This window comes from Phyllostomus hastatus, unplaced genomic scaffold (genome assembly GCF_019186645.2).
Source record: "Phyllostomus hastatus isolate PE091 unplaced genomic scaffold, TTU_PhHast_1.1 phas_scaffold_129, whole genome shotgun sequence".
In the NCBI taxonomy this organism is placed as follows: domain Eukaryota; kingdom Metazoa; phylum Chordata; class Mammalia; order Chiroptera; family Phyllostomidae; genus Phyllostomus; species Phyllostomus hastatus.
The window spans coordinates 29,512,716-29,528,192 of NW_025334009.1; the positions used below are offsets into that span (position 1 = coordinate 29,512,716).

Below are 15,477 nucleotides of genomic sequence, written 5' to 3' on the forward strand. Positions count from 1 at the left end.
AATAAGCATGATGAACCAAGCCAAAGTAGAATATACACTGATCAGTTCACTGTGGTCACCTAGAACGTAATATGAGAACTGGGAATGAAGTTAAGACAAGGTGAGGAATTCTAACTGATGGGGGGTATCATATGTATTTTCTATTCTACTTTAGATCGACCATAATCTTTCCTTTAATGTAGGATGTTTTTTTAAAAATCACTTCTGTCCATCCCAAGTTGGTCCAGAGACCACCATCTTGCTTGCTGACTGATAGAATAAGCTTTTAAATGTCTTTCAAGGTTATGAGTTAGTACCTTAAAATGTGCAGAACATAAAACCATGCCTTAAACTTAGTAGATTTTTAATAATATTTGACAAATGAATACATAAATGGAAGTGCTTCTTGTATGATGTGAGGTACATGTTTCCTCCCCTGTTGGGATTAGTAGATTCAAGCAACATTAATTAAAATAGTGCTACAATCCTAGAAGAAGAAGAATAAAAAACACTTTCAGAGTACTTACCATATACCATTCTGAGTGCTTCACAAACATTAACTGGTTTATAATTCCAGTAAACAGGAAATATATTATTTCTAGCCCTGCCTTTCAGATGAGGAAACTGAGGCATAGAGAAGTTTAATCATTTGCTATCTTTCTTAAAGACTTAATAAATGATTTTAAAAATGGGATTCGCATCCATGTAGTCTGGCTCCAAAGCGAGTGCTCTGAACTGCTACCATGTTGTGGTCCAGTCCAGTGGACCAGACACCAGAACTGCCTGGGAGGCTTGTTACAGCAGATTGTGGGGCCCCTCCCACGGCAACTTGAATTTGCCTCTCTGTCAAGTTTCCAGGTGATGTTGATCTGGTCTGCAGGTCACCCTTTAAAAGACATTGGGAAGTACGTCAGAGAAGGGAACTAATGGCCTCTGCAGACCCTTCCTTTCTCTAACGCACTGTTGGAAGCCGTTCCTGACCCTGACCAGACACTACTCAAGCTTCTGATGCAAACTATGAGAGCCTAGGGAATTTGGGGATCCCCTCTCCCTGCTATTTGACCCTAAGGATTTTCTCCCTCCTGGTGATAACAAGGTCAATCCTAGATTCTAGCACTTCCCCCAAATTAAATGATACCAGTGGTTGATGACCATGGGGACTTCCTAGTGATTTCTCCCCTATTACCCAACTCCTCGAGTTTTACCTAAGGTTTGCAGCAGCTAGAAAATGACAATATTCTGCAAGAAGAAAATCTCTTCCTGTTTTACTTTGTCTATACTTGGAAAATCTCTCTAATCTCACTTTCCTCATCTGTAACATGGGGATGACAGCATTATCTATTTCATAGAGTTTGTCAGAGTTGATGCATGCAAAGCACCTAAGTACCTGGTACCTGGGAAATACTCAACAAATAGTGGCTAATATCTATAAACAATAAGAATTACATAATGTAATTCCTAACTTGTTTTCAGACAATGTCTGAAAAGCAATGTTAAAGGTCACAATCACATGCTGGGCTCAGGGACATGTAAACACAGATGCAATGGTTCCTGCAGTGGAGAAGTGTCAGTGCTGGAGTGAGTCATGAGAAATGAGTTCAATAGCATGAAGACCTGTGCTTTGTTAAGGGCACGATCGTGACATGCAGAATCACAGGTCACTCCCTTTTTTAGAGTACTGTTTCTAACCCTTACAAAGTCCCAGAATAACAGAGAAGGTACAAAGAGGTAATATATAATAAGTTATAGGTTGTGTATGTATATCTATTATATGTAAATAATATGTAAACACTATATGCAAATAAAAAGTTGATTTAAAAATAATCTTTGAGCCCTGACCAGGGTGGCTCAGTCGGTTGAACGTCATCCTGCAAAGCGAAAGGTCGTCAGTCCGATTCCGGGTCAGGGCACACACCTGGGCTGCAGCCCGGTTCCCAGTTGAGGTGCATGTGAGAGGCAACCAAACGATGTTTCTCTCACATATTGATGTTTTTCTCTCTCTCTTCCCCCTTCCTACCTCTCTCTCTAAAAATAAATATTTTTTAAAAAAAGTAAATAATAATCTTTGACACTTTACAGTACAACTGAGCAATTCCATACCCAAGGATGTGCCCAGGAGAAATGGAACACGTGCCCAACCACAAATGTGTACGTCAATGATGGTAGCAGATTATTCATGAACACCAAATACAGGAAACAGCCCAAATTCCCATCAACCAGCAGGAGGAGAAACAGAGTGTGGCACGTCCACACCACGGAACCTCCGCTGCAGGAAAAGCAACGAAGTGCTGGCACGTGCTGCAGCACGAGCGAGCCTCTAAAACAAGATGCTACGTGAAAAGAAGCCAGGCACAAAAGACTACATGCTATGTGATTCTATTTACACGATGTTCTAAGCAAATTGGAGGTTGCCTGAGGTTGGAGTAGGAACAGTATTATCAGAGCAGTGCCCAGAAAAACTCAGCACTCAGTAAGCATCAGCTGCTGATACCATTTCGGACTGATTGCTGGATGGGGAGGAAACTGACCTAAGCCATTCCCTTCATAAACGTGATGCCCCCCGTGGAACGTGCTGCTTCTCAGCCTACACCGCGCTCTTTTTTACTGCAATTGAATGCACTCTTTTCTCCTATGTGTGTTTAAATTTGTGTTTTCAACAGGGATTATTTATATTGAATATCTCAGGATTCTTTTCCTGCTGTTGGAAATTCTTTGGTCTTCAAAAGTTTTGATGTACTTTCTTGCCTTTGGAGGGAGTTAAGGCTACAGCTTCACTTCTTCAGATAAAAACTACAAAACAGAGGGTCTGAGAAATGATCAAGGGACCAATTCCAAGACAGACTGAAGATCTAGTATCAAACATGACTGGAGTCTACTGCCATTGAAAGGAAAAGAAACTGATATCATGAGATTGAAATGTAAAAGAATCAATACGAGAACTGGAGGTTCACAGGAAGTCATTACAGACATTACCCATGTGTTCATGCACTTTATTTTTGTTACATGTTTAGCACATATAATTTATAATAACATGTTACACATATTAAACATCTAACATTTACATATTATAAAATAAAATAACTGTAGAAGTACTCCAAACAATAAGGAAGGCTACAATTCACTTCAGAATAAGAAAGAACTATAGCAAAACTGAATAAAAAAAAGTCAAGAGATATTCTTGCACATTATTTGAAATGACCTGTATCCGAGGACACTCTTCCCAGCCTTGTCTGTAGAAGCAAAGATGGGAAAGAACATAAATGTCTACCGACAGGAGAAAACTGAGCCCTGGCTGAAGTTAACCCTCGACTGGGGTGGCTCACTTGGTTGGCTGTCATCCTGCAGAGTGGAAGTTGGCCAGTTCGATTCCTGCTCAGGGCACGTGCCTGGACTGCAGTTTGGCCAGGGTATATGTAAGTGGCAACCAGTCGATGTTTTTCTCTCACATCAATGTTTCTCTCCCTTTCTTTCTCCCCCCTTCCCATCTCTCAAAAAGAAATAAAATCTTTTTTGAAAATAGGGGAAAAGTTGAAGTACATTTCATCTATATGAAATCATTTTCAGCCTTCACAAAGAATGAAGCAAATTGTATAAACCAATTTCAAAGCTATATTGTTAATAAAAAATGTAAGATACTGAACTGTATGGTTTACTACCATTTGTGTAAAAATCAACTATCTATATATAAACATGTACATACATGTGTGTATAGATGCATATGTATATATGTAAGTGTGTATATATGTACATGTATATACACACACACATGCATATACCTATTACTGCAGCAGAAATTCCTAAGAGAGGCCATGGTGACAAGAGAGACAATGAGGAGTGACTAAAGAAACAGAAAAAGATGGCAAAGCAAACAGTAATAGCTTCGACTGACAAGCAATAAAAGAAATCTATCCAAGCCAAACTGTTTCATAGCCCTCTACTTTTAATAAGGACAGAGGTGGCTCAGAATGGGCATAATCCTGAAAATTTTTAAATATAATGATGCCAATATGTCTTCTATGAAAGATTATCAAAACATTTTCCCCAAGGAGAACAAATTGACAACCTCCTTACTCTTGGGAGTGAAACTCTTGCCTAGAGTGCTGAGGGGTTTGCCAGAGATGGTAGAAAAGATCTTTCTGTCCTTTGATTTTGGACTCAAACTCCTTCTCCTGTAAAACCTGGGCTTGTGAAATATGTAGCGTTGATACTTTAGCAAAACATAAGCCAGAAAATGGTAGGCTCCGCTGTGAGGGGGCAGTGGGACTCGCTCACAGAAGACCTTTCTCAGCGTTGTCAGCTGGGAGCTGGGAGCCCGGACGGTGCTTCTGGCAGCAGGAAGGTCGCAGAGCAGTAAACATCTTCCCTCTCTAAACAGCCTGGCCTACAAAGAGAACTGCATTGAGCAGATAACAGCATGGAACACAGCAGGAAGAGAAGGGAGTCTGGAGCAGAACAAAGTCAGAAGTGGAGAGCTGGGAGAAAGACATTTATTGTTATTTATTGATTTTCATGGATTGTGCCGTGAAGCCTTTACTCAGAGAGCTGGACCGTGTTCTTTGGCCTGACTCCTTAAAACTTCCTGATGCCAGAAAAGAGTAGAAAGGGGACAAAACACCTCCCTTTATAGAAATAGAAATGTTCAGCAAGGTTTGTTTTCTTTGCTCTTTTGATCAGCAAAGCCAGGGTGCTGCTATTGTTTGCTGGCCTAACAAAAATGAAATCCAGGCTGTCACTGAATAGCCTTCCATTCTTCTGCCAAATGCTGAATCAACAGTCCAGTTTCTGCAACTGCTTGCTTTAATGAGCCTGGATAGTTTCTGTTCGTGTCCCAGACTGGGCTACAAAGAGGAAAGAGGGATAACAGACGTCAGAATGGTACAGAATTGGAATTAGTGCTCTGAAGGCTATTTGGACCGTATCAAATCAGTTCCTTGGGGAGGCAGAACTGGAATTATTCACCTTCTACTTCCTGTTTTGCAGTTATTTCCCTTGTTATTATAAAAATTAATGTTTTGTAAAATCTTCATCCTTCTCATTCAAAAGATTGCATTAGACTATTCTCAATAAATCCTCTTGTCATCTTCATAACCTCTTTGGAAATTTTGATTTATTAATTCTTAAGATTATGGTGACTCTACCTGACAAGTATAGTCAAGATTTTGATCCAAATCAGATAAGCAGCCGCCAACCCAGAGTCTTACTGGGGTAAGGCGGTGCTATGTGGTTCACTGCAGCCCCTAAAATAGTACAACTGAAGTCCAGCTCTCATAGTCCAAGCCTCTAGGGGCTTGAATGAGCTCCCAGAGCTGTGAGTTAACAGCGATGCTTTGTAATAAAGACTATGGCATTCTGAGCCTAAGGGGGTCAGACTTTCTTTTGGGACATTCAAGTCACCACCTCCTCCTGTCCGATTTGTGGATTTGGATTCACCATCTTCCTGGGAATCTGCAGTGGAAGAGATGTTTGACACCGCAGTCACAAAGGGACCGCAGCAAGGAATGGTTGGGTACCTTTTTCAACAAAAACCACTCTAATAGTCTGAAACTGGATAATTGACATGCCACTCAAGTCAATGCAGACTCTTACAAACAACATTAATCAGGGTGCTTTTGTGATGAATGTTGGCTGGATAATGGATGGACTGACTATGTAGTGTCGATGGGTGACTGCCTTTTGGTCTTTTTCTAATGTGAAAATCTCCTTGAGTGAAGTTGAGAGAGTGATAAAAAGTCCAAAAAGAAAAAAAAATTAAAGCTGAACAGGGAGGGAGAGAGGGAGAGAGGGAGAGAGAGAGAGAGAGATTACACATGTTTGGGGAGAAAACCAGTTATCCTTGCTTATCTTTTCCCAAATGGAAGAACAGGTGAGGGAGTTACGGAGTGAGACTAAGGGAAACAGAGGAAAGAGTGCATAGCTTCCAGGACCTGATTTTTCAATCTCCTGATACTGTGTGGACTTGGACTCTGGGTACCGGTCAACTGATAATGAAATGAACACTAAGATACAGCCATTTTACTTAAAAAAAAAAAAAGACGACTTTGAAAATGTCCTCTTTACCAACTTCAACCCTATGCAGTTCAATTTGTTGATTTTGTATTATTTTGCAGTTTCACTTCCCCCTTGTCATTTATTTGATTTCACTAGAAACAGACAATTTACCCTCCCTTTCTGTTACTCCTGATTTAGGCCACAAATGGGGCTGGAACTGAGGGAGGCTGCAGATGGGGGTAAGTCGTATTTTCTGTTATCTGACATTATAAACAGAACATTTTTGAGGAGCTAACTTATCTATCTGCTACATTTTAATAAAAATGTAATGCAGTATTGTAAATTGATGTTGATAAGAATAAAACACAAGTTGAAGTCCTTCCATGTTTAGTGAAAAAGCACTAAAGACAAAGTGTGATTTGCACTCTTTGTTTTCCCTTCCTTTAAAAACTTGTAATATAAACTTTTAGTAGAACTGTGTATGACCAGAGGTGACTCCTGAATGACCTAGGACAGAGGAAATCGTGGCTATTAGAGCTTGTGGGTTAGATGAAGTGTGAGTAGTTCGGACTAGGGACTTGGAAATCCAAGAGACCTGGTTTGAATGCTTCTGTGGCTTCCCAGTGATAAGACAAAGGGAAAGCCAAATACTTTCTCTAACGCCTTGGGTGTCTCACCTCTAAAATGGGGGTGATAACAGTGGGCCCCTAGGGTTGTGGTAACAACTCAATGAAGCAATACGTTCCAGTCCATACACAGAGTAACAGCACACAGAGTAACTGCTCCATATGATAGACACAAGCCAGGATGATCTCTGACATAATATTTCTTTGAAAACTGGTCCAAAATTATTCAGAATTTTGGACTAACTAGACAATCTTTTCCTTGTCTATTTGGGATAGTATAGAAAACCTGAATAACAAATTAATAACTTGTTTTTAGAGAGTGCTAAATAATGATTTACATTTTGCTTGTTTCAGAACTGAAGCATCATTGCCCTGGCTGGTGTGGCTCAGTGGACTGAACACAAGCCTGTGGATCAGAAGATTGACGGTTTGATTCTCAGTCAGGGCACATGCCTGGGTTTCAGGCCAGGTTCCCAGTTGGGGGTGTGAGAGAGGCAACAGATCAATTCTTCTCTCTCTTACTTTCTCCCTCCTTTCCTGTCTCTCTAAAAATAAATAAATAAAATCTATTTCAACACTACCCCCAAAATAGGCATTATTAGGGTTCACATTAAGAAAAGCAACTAAGGCACCATGTAGCCATAGTCTATTTGAATTTCTTACTGTATTATTCATTAGAGACATTTTTCAAAACCTGGCCTTATTCATGTTACGGAACAATTTGTTTGCTGACAGAGATTTAAATTCAGGAATAAAAAAACTACCTCATTTTAATATTTGCAGGTAATCCTAAACTGTCTGCTTATCACATATAAATATAGAAAGAAAAATAATGACACATTTTGGGCATGAACTATATTACGATTTTTCATAAGAATACTCAGATATGGTTGTCAAGAATGAACACCTGAACTTTCTCCTGTTGGTAGAAACAGATAGTCTAAAACTCTGTTTACTCTGCCGTGGTTACTCCAAGGAAACTCAAGCACAGGATTATGTAAACCAGCTGGAGATCCTGAGATTGCCTATAGTGATAAAACAAGCTACTGAGGGCTTAGTAGGCAGGTGCTCCACCTAAGTTATTTTATTTACTTCTCACTGCTCTCTCTCCAAGTAAGTGCTGATAGCTTTAGTTCACAGATAAGGAAACAATGCTGCAAAGAGGTTAAGGGAATTGACTCTGATCCTTTTACCACCTTATATTTCCTTCAAGTGCTGATGACTAGAAACGTCTGAATTTAATAATTTCATAGCAGATTGGAAATCTTCAAAATCCTTTATGGAAAAAAAAAATGTAAGACTCTAAATTTCTCTCAAGTCCAGTAATGCTGAAAGTGTTTGGATTAACTAGTAAGACCATCTGAATTGGAAAATCCTCAGCAATGTATCTACTGCTAACAGAGCAGTATGGGGGTTAATTTTAATTAGAGAAGAGGACACAGAGAGGCATTTTCCTTAGTCAGTTAATATTTCGATAATGGTTTTAAATTGCTAAATCACAGAACAGGTATTTCATTTTCCCTCTTGACCTAACTCTGAAAATATGGTGAAACTAGATAATTTCCTGTAATTAAATGAAAGCTTTTTTTTTTAAAAAAAAAAACCCTCATCTGAGGATACATTAATTGATTTTAGAGAGTAAGAGAGAGAGAGAGAGAGAGAGAGAGAGACAGTAATTGGCTACCTCTTGTACTTGCCTTTACCAGAAATTGAACCCACAACCCAAGTATGTGCCCTGAGTGGGAATTGAACCCACAACCTCTCTGCTGTACAGGACAACGCTCCAACGAACCGAGCCACCCAGCCAGGGCTCAATGCTTGTTTTTGTTAAGATAAAATACTGTAAGTCCAAAGTCCTTTATTTATAAATAGCATTTATACTTTTTAAAAAGCTATTTTCATTAATAATAATAATGAAATCTATTAATAATAAAATTAGAGTTTCTGGGATAGGATTAAGTGGGCAGGGGAAATGAGGCTATTATTTGTTTTTAAAAATGTGGAAACTACAATACATATGAGTAGACACATATGTGTCTATGTCAAGGGATCCTCATGTCATTTTTTTCCAGATGTTGTCAGTAATTTTAAGTCTACACAATATTTTAGTCAGGTGTAGAGGAATACAAAAAACTAAATATTTGTGTGAGATAAACCTGGAGAAAAACTACTGAAGACAAAAAAATAGCCACATAAAAAATGAAAATAAAGTCTAATAGAGGATTCTGTGGGATCTTCAAGCTTTCCAACTCAACTGAAAAATATTTCTTGACACCATATCTGCACGAGACTTTCTGTAGCAGCACCGCCCAACAGAAACAGAACGGGACCCACATAAAATTTCACATTTTCTAGTAACTACATTTTCAAAAACAAACAAGTGAAACGGATTTTAATAATGTATTTTATTTAACCAAATATATACCCAAATAGTATTTTAACATGTAATCGACATAAAAAATTTTAAGGCCATATTTTACATTATTTTTATATTAAACCTAGTGTGTATTTTAACTTTATTTCAAGTATTCAGTTGCCACATAGGTGAGTGGCTAATGCACTGGAAACAGTTCAAATCTTGCTGAATTATGTAGAGTTCTTAGGGACTTATTAAGGATCTGGGCATTGATGTAATCAGGTGGGCAATTTAGCAGCAATATGCAGTTTGGTAAGCAGCTGTTTATCTTGTGGGCTCCTTGAAATCATAAGCCTTTCCTGTTTGTACATTAACTTATGCCACTGGTAATAGCTACTGCTATCTAAGACGCTGTGAAATATTATATCGCATAATTTAGAAGGACATCTTCTGTGTTATTCTCCTTAAGACTATAAATTTGATATGTGTGCACTATGAAAATATCAGAAAAACTAAGGCAAGCTTGGATTTTGAATAGAAAGATATAGCCAGAAAGAAGTTTGTGGGTCCTGCTTTGTATGTGTTACTCTTCAAACAATGGGGTCGGGGTGCATGGGACCGATTTAACAGAAGAATAGGGAAAGATGAGACAAGTCCTCATAGCCTTCCTGACTCTCATGTTTAATTTTAGTAGTTTAAGAGGGATACTACAAACTTGTGAAAATCTAATTAAGGGCAGCTAGGGGATTTGTCAAAAGCCTTGAAACCACATCCTGTAAGCAACAGTTGAAAGCACTAGGGAAATGACTTTTGAAGATGAGCAGCTGTGGTTGGGGTGGTTAGAAGGACAAGCAGAGGAGAGGGAATGAGATAGGACTCTTGTCTGTACTGGCAAATACTTAAAGGGATGTCACAAGGAGGAAGAAAAAGAAAAAACAAAACCAAAAAACAACTCATGAAAGAGAGGGCAAAGTGAATATAAAGAAAATTGTTCCTAAATTTGCAAAACAGAGAAAAACATGGTAGGTAGGGAATCTTTCACTACAGGAAATGGGCAGGAAGGGGCAGTTCGTGATGCCTAAGGCTTCTTCCAACTCCCATAATCAAAGTTTTCTGTCCCAGATACTGAGCAGAGAGGCAGCGTGCAGGTTTAATAGTTCATTGGCCTTGATGTTACAAGCCCTGTGATTAAATGTCAACTCAACCATTAGGAGCTACGTCACCTTGGGCAAGTCTCTTGGACTCTCTGGGTCTGCTTCAACTCTAAAATAGAAATAATACACCCCACACGTACTTCTGGGATTATTGGAAGGCTTTGTAACCTAGAAGGTAAACACAGGTTTCTGTATCCACGGGATAAGCCAAGAAAGCCTCTTAACTCAGCCTTCCTATTCTCTAAAACCCTAAACTCTATTTAGGGTTTTGTCTTCCCACATCCAGCTGTTCCTGGTACCACCCCTCAGTTGCACCTTATCTTACCGCTGCAGGACCAGAAAGTCTGCTGTAAAGGCAGCCTTTTTCTACCCCAAGGTAGGGCAAAGGGGCAATAAGTCACAAAGCAAAGTCTGTAAGCACTGTTGTCTACACTTTTCATTCTGCAATCGCTGTCTCTAAAAAAGAAAATGAGCTAACCACTGAAAAGGATTCCAAAGAAATCACAATTTCATGGTTGCTCTCCAGAATATTACACCCCTTATCAGAGACCTTTAACCCTCATTAAATAATGTATCCATGCAAGCTATCCTATACTGTCATACTTTGAAGTTTGCAGCAGAACTGAGACGGGATAGTAAGAAGCTAAGAAAATTCCTTGGTAAGTGGCATAGGGAAACTGAGGCAGCTGAACACAGTGTTTGTGTAATTTACAGCCAGGTGCACACAGTCACCAAGACAAAGGTCCCAAGTGCTGGCAGTGGGCAAAACTGGGGGGAGGGGGGGGAGATTTCACCCCCAGGGTCACCTTTCCTCCCTAGAGTTAACATGTAGGCCTGAATGGTACTTAAGCTCCAGGCCCCAAAAAAGCAGCAAAATCTGGTGGGCAAGGCCAGAACCAACTGCAATGACCTAGCACCCCTGCCCAGGCACTGGGCAATCAGCAAAGACCACAACCCTAAAAGGATACACCTGGAAAACTGATGGATCATCTGCTGAAACCCTCCCTTGGGACCTCCCCTAAGATTCCTGCCTGCGAGAAAACTATAAAAGCCTCAAGACAAAGGACCCAGCCGTGCTCTTCCTCTGGGGAGCAACCTCTTCCATTTCCTTTCCCTTCTCTAAGGCAATGGGCAGCTGACAGTCTGTCCCAGGCTGATCCCCTGAACCTGTGGCCAAGGCCCCCTTTTTTCTGACCTCCCAATGAACTAAGGCAGAGCAGTCTAGGCTTGCCTATTGCTTCCTCTACATGGATAAGCCCTTCCTTGTTTCACTGTGCCCAGCTTTAATAAACGCTCCTCATAGAAATCTTCCCCACACAAAGTCAAGAAGCCACACGCTACAGCTGGCCCTAGGCAGACTCAGGGCCAGGCCCCTGTCCAGTAACAATTACTTATTTTCGAGCTATTGTGTTTAGAGTGTAGGTCTGGGGTTGGACACTGAACTTCTTCAATTAAACTTTTACCCACCGGTAATACATAACGTCCCCTCTTTTCTCTAGCTAACTTCCGTCTCCCAGCTCCTAGATGCTCCGGGAGATGGTATCAAGGGCACAAACATGAAGTCAGATTGCTGGGGTTCAAACACCAAACCCACTACTGTGGGAAGAGGCGTCCTTTTATCTGCAAAACAAGGATTACTACTTCACAGTTGAAGATTAAGCTCTTGACACAAGACCAGCAGACAATGAGTGGAGCTCTCATTATATCTATCTGGCATTGCCACCTGCAAAAGGCCACGGGCAGCCCCCAAGCTTTGGTGTTTGCGACTGCCCAGACCAACCAAAATTTAAATCCTTTTTAACTGTTGTTTTGGGAGCCTCGGAAGCACGTGAATCTGTAGAGAACCTGCTGGAGGGGAATCCGGCCAGACAGGATATTAGGCTGAAGCTTCGGACTACCTCGCAGATACGCTGTGGCACTTGAAATCAAGGGCCAGGCTGGAAAAATGCTCTAATACAAGACGTCAAAGGATTAAAAGTGCAAAAGCCGCAGCTGGCTCAGCAACGGCGCTCAGGAGTTAGCGGCACAAGCCGAGGGGCGTGGCCCTCCTTCCACTTGCCCGGGGGCGTGGCCCTCTCGGCTTGCGCTGAGGGGCGGGTCTCCCCCAGGCGCTGCGTGGACTCCGGAAACCACAGCCGGCCTCGCCATTCTGCGCATGAGTAACTGCTGATGGGGCTGGGCGTGCGGAAAGGCGGAACTCGAAATTTCTGGGAAAAGGAGCAAATGGGAACGGGAGGGAGGGGAAATGCACGAGAAGGGGCGGGGCAGAAGGCGGAAGAGTTGAGATCAGCTGACCGGGTCTCGTGACAGCCTGGGCGGGGGCGACGCAGGCGTAGTGGAGCGCGGTCGCTCAAAGCCTGAACGAAGATGGCGGCCTCCAGAGTGAGCCTCTAAGAGGCAGAGGGAGGAGGCGGAGGGGGCGGGGAGGCAGCGTCGCCGCGGCACAAGGAACCCGCGGCAGCGGAGCTACAGAGCCCCGGCGGGGAAAAGGGGAAGTGAGGGGGAGGAGGTCGGAGATCGCCTCATCCCACTCTGGCCGCAGAGCCGGTGGCGGGAGGAGCTCGAGCTGGAGCCTCTCCAGCCTCCTGCAAGGTAAACCGCTCTGGGCACCAGACTCTGCTTTACCTTCTCCCCACTCCGCGGGGACTCGGGGGGCTAAGGGCAGGGAAAATGAGGGATGGTGTCTCGACCGCCGCAGCCTCTGGCTGCTAAGGAAGGCAGTTACCCTCCCCGCAAGCTGCTGATCTTGTTCCTCCCGTCGGACCCCCTCAACCTCTCCGGGATTCTACGGACATTCGCTCAGGGCGCTCCCTTGTTCAGCCCTATCTCGCTTTTTGTTTTCTACCCACCACGGCTCCTCTCCGCTGCACATCCTTACCTCACACACCCCTTATTCCCCCTGGGCTCCGCCCTCGGGTCTCCCAGCCTCCTACCTAGTCTTAGCGCTCTTTCTGATAGATGCTGGCAACTCTTGTTTTCTTGGGTCAGCCGCCCTTCTTCTGTCCCTATGTCCCGCATATACTTTGACTTTCTTTGTTTAGTTTTGTTAGAAAATGGGGAGCACCCATGTTTCTTCTTCAGGCTCCTCCTTTTCCAAAGTCAAGTTTTCCCCCAAGGTTTACCCGGTCTGCACATTAGCTTATGCACCGTGGCCTTTTCTCTGCTGCTGTGATTTTGCTTCTGAATGCGGCCTTTGGGGTGGGTAAGTAACGTAGGATTTAGACGCTATTAAACTCAGATTTTTATTTGGTACACTTAGGAGAATGCCTTCCCTTGAGTTGTCTCGTTATCGTGGGGTGTTCAACCACGCTTGGCTTGAGATTGTTTCCTTTATCAGTTGCTTGTGGGGGGGGGGAGAAAAATTTAAAAATGACCCCCTGATGTGGACATGGTCTCCTAAAGTAATGACTTGCCTCCTCTGATTTTCCCTTTGACCCCGCCCTGATTCCCCTCAAAAAAGAAGGGGATACTGTTGCCTGTGTTATTTTGAACCTCCTGGAGTGTATGTAGTGTCATCGGAAAAAAGTAGTTTCATTGTTTCTCCAGGTTCTGCCCCAGTGATTCGTCTTCATTACTGTATTTCGTACTTTATGGCTCTGATAGATTTCTGGATTTGAAAGTAACTGTTTGCAGAGTTTGAGGAAATTGCTCACAGCGGTCTTGCTTTGTAGGGTACTACCAGTGTTCTGTGAGTTTCTGGGAATATGAAACAGGACTTGCCTTAAAAAAGAAAGGAAATTTAGAAAACTACTTGTCAAAAATTTGATATTCTAAAAAGACTTGGTTTCACTATTCTTTGGTTTGGGAGTGCTTTATTCTTTGACTTAATTTAACATATAACAGAAAACCTTGTTAACATTTTAAAGGTACTATGAAACGTTTATATATCTCAAACTTATTTTTGCTATTAGTATCATAATGGAACATAAGACCTTGTTTAGATAATGTTACAGTGTACTCCTAGTTTGGAAATCGGAAGTAAAACATACCAAGAGAGGAAAAGAGGAGTCAGAACTTATTAAGAGAAATGTAAAGAACCTTTATAGTCCAGTTCCTGGAAAGCACCACCTCTTGTGTTCTACTGGAAAGCAATGACTATTCCTCTTTTCCTGAAAGTGGCGGCAATAAGTAAATGGTCCCAAAAATATGAACCTTATCAGTGAAAAGAATATGGAATCGTGGAAGGCGTGAGATTTGTAAGAATTTAACATCCATAAATAAATAGAAGCTGGTGGTCTAGGTAACCAGTTTGTAAAAAGGTTGATAGTACAGTCTGGTTCTCAGTAGATACTAAATTATGATCGAAACAAAAAGGATCTGTTCTGTCCTGGCTGGGGTGGCTCAGTGGATTGAGCGCTGGCCTGCAAACCAAAGGGGTTGCTGGTTCGATTCCCAGTCCAGGCACATGCCTGGGTTGTGGGCCAGGTCCCCAGTAAGGGGGCATGTAAGACTCAGCCACACATTGTTTCTCTCTCTCTTTCCTTCCCTTCTCTCTAAAAATAAATAAAGTCTTTTAAAAATAAAGAGAGAGGATCTGTTCTAAGTAATTTGGCTCCATTCCTCAACCAGTTCTACTTACACAAGTGAATTTGAGGTTCTCATTGCACATAACTTTTCACTTGCATCCTTGATTGAAGTGCTTAAAATTAGTAAAATACAGGCATACCTCTTTTTACTGCACTTCGCTTAATTGCGCTTTACAGATGTGGTGTGTGTGTGTGTGTGTGTGTGTGTGTGTGTGTTTACAAATAGAAAGCAAGCTCCGCCACCAGCAAAAAGATTACTACTCACTTTATTGCGATACTTGCTTAATTGCATTGCTCTGGAACCAAACCTGCAATATATCCAAGTTATGCCTGTAGAAATAAGGCTATACAGATAAACTAGCAAAAAATTTGGTTGCTACTAATAGTTTTAGGCCTTAATGTTGACTGTGATGTTTAGAAGTATTTAAAGGCGAGTTGTTTTGAAAGCGATCCTTTAAGTCAGTGCTTCTCTATTTTATCAGACCCAGCAAAAGCCTCATTTTTATCCCAAGTAATTTGTAACACCTCTTCTACTACCCTGAAATAGTTCAGAAATGATATAACCACTGGTTTTGGCCCTGGGACAAAAGGAAGCTTTGCTGCCACTGTTAAAACAAAAAGAATTGGATTGACTTCAAATTCATAACTTTTTTTCTTGAAAATTTTTAACGAGTTGAGGCCACAGAACAAACCACTGGCCCAAAATCTAAGGAGAAAAAGGAGACATGAATTCACATTCACCTTCATTAGACACAACTGGACACTGGTAAGATTTCATCTAGAATAGATGACGAAGTGGTGAAGGTTCAGTGTACCTTCTTCCAAACTCCTTATCCACAAACCCCACT

General features: G+C 41.7%; 1 protein-coding gene across 2 annotated transcripts in view; it reads left to right on the forward strand.

Annotated features, from left to right (window-relative positions):
* Nucleotides 1-12,448: 12,448 nt before the first annotated feature.
* The window catches only part of DNAJC13 (DnaJ heat shock protein family (Hsp40) member C13), a 108,401-nt gene continuing 105,372 nt past the window's right edge, over nt 12,449-15,477 (forward strand). For both annotated transcript variants that reach the window (XR_006787779.1, XM_045856817.1), the window contains exon 1: nt 12,449-12,695. The gene's annotated coding sequence lies outside the window, so the exon portion shown is untranslated. The remainder of the gene's footprint in view (nt 12,696-15,477) is intronic.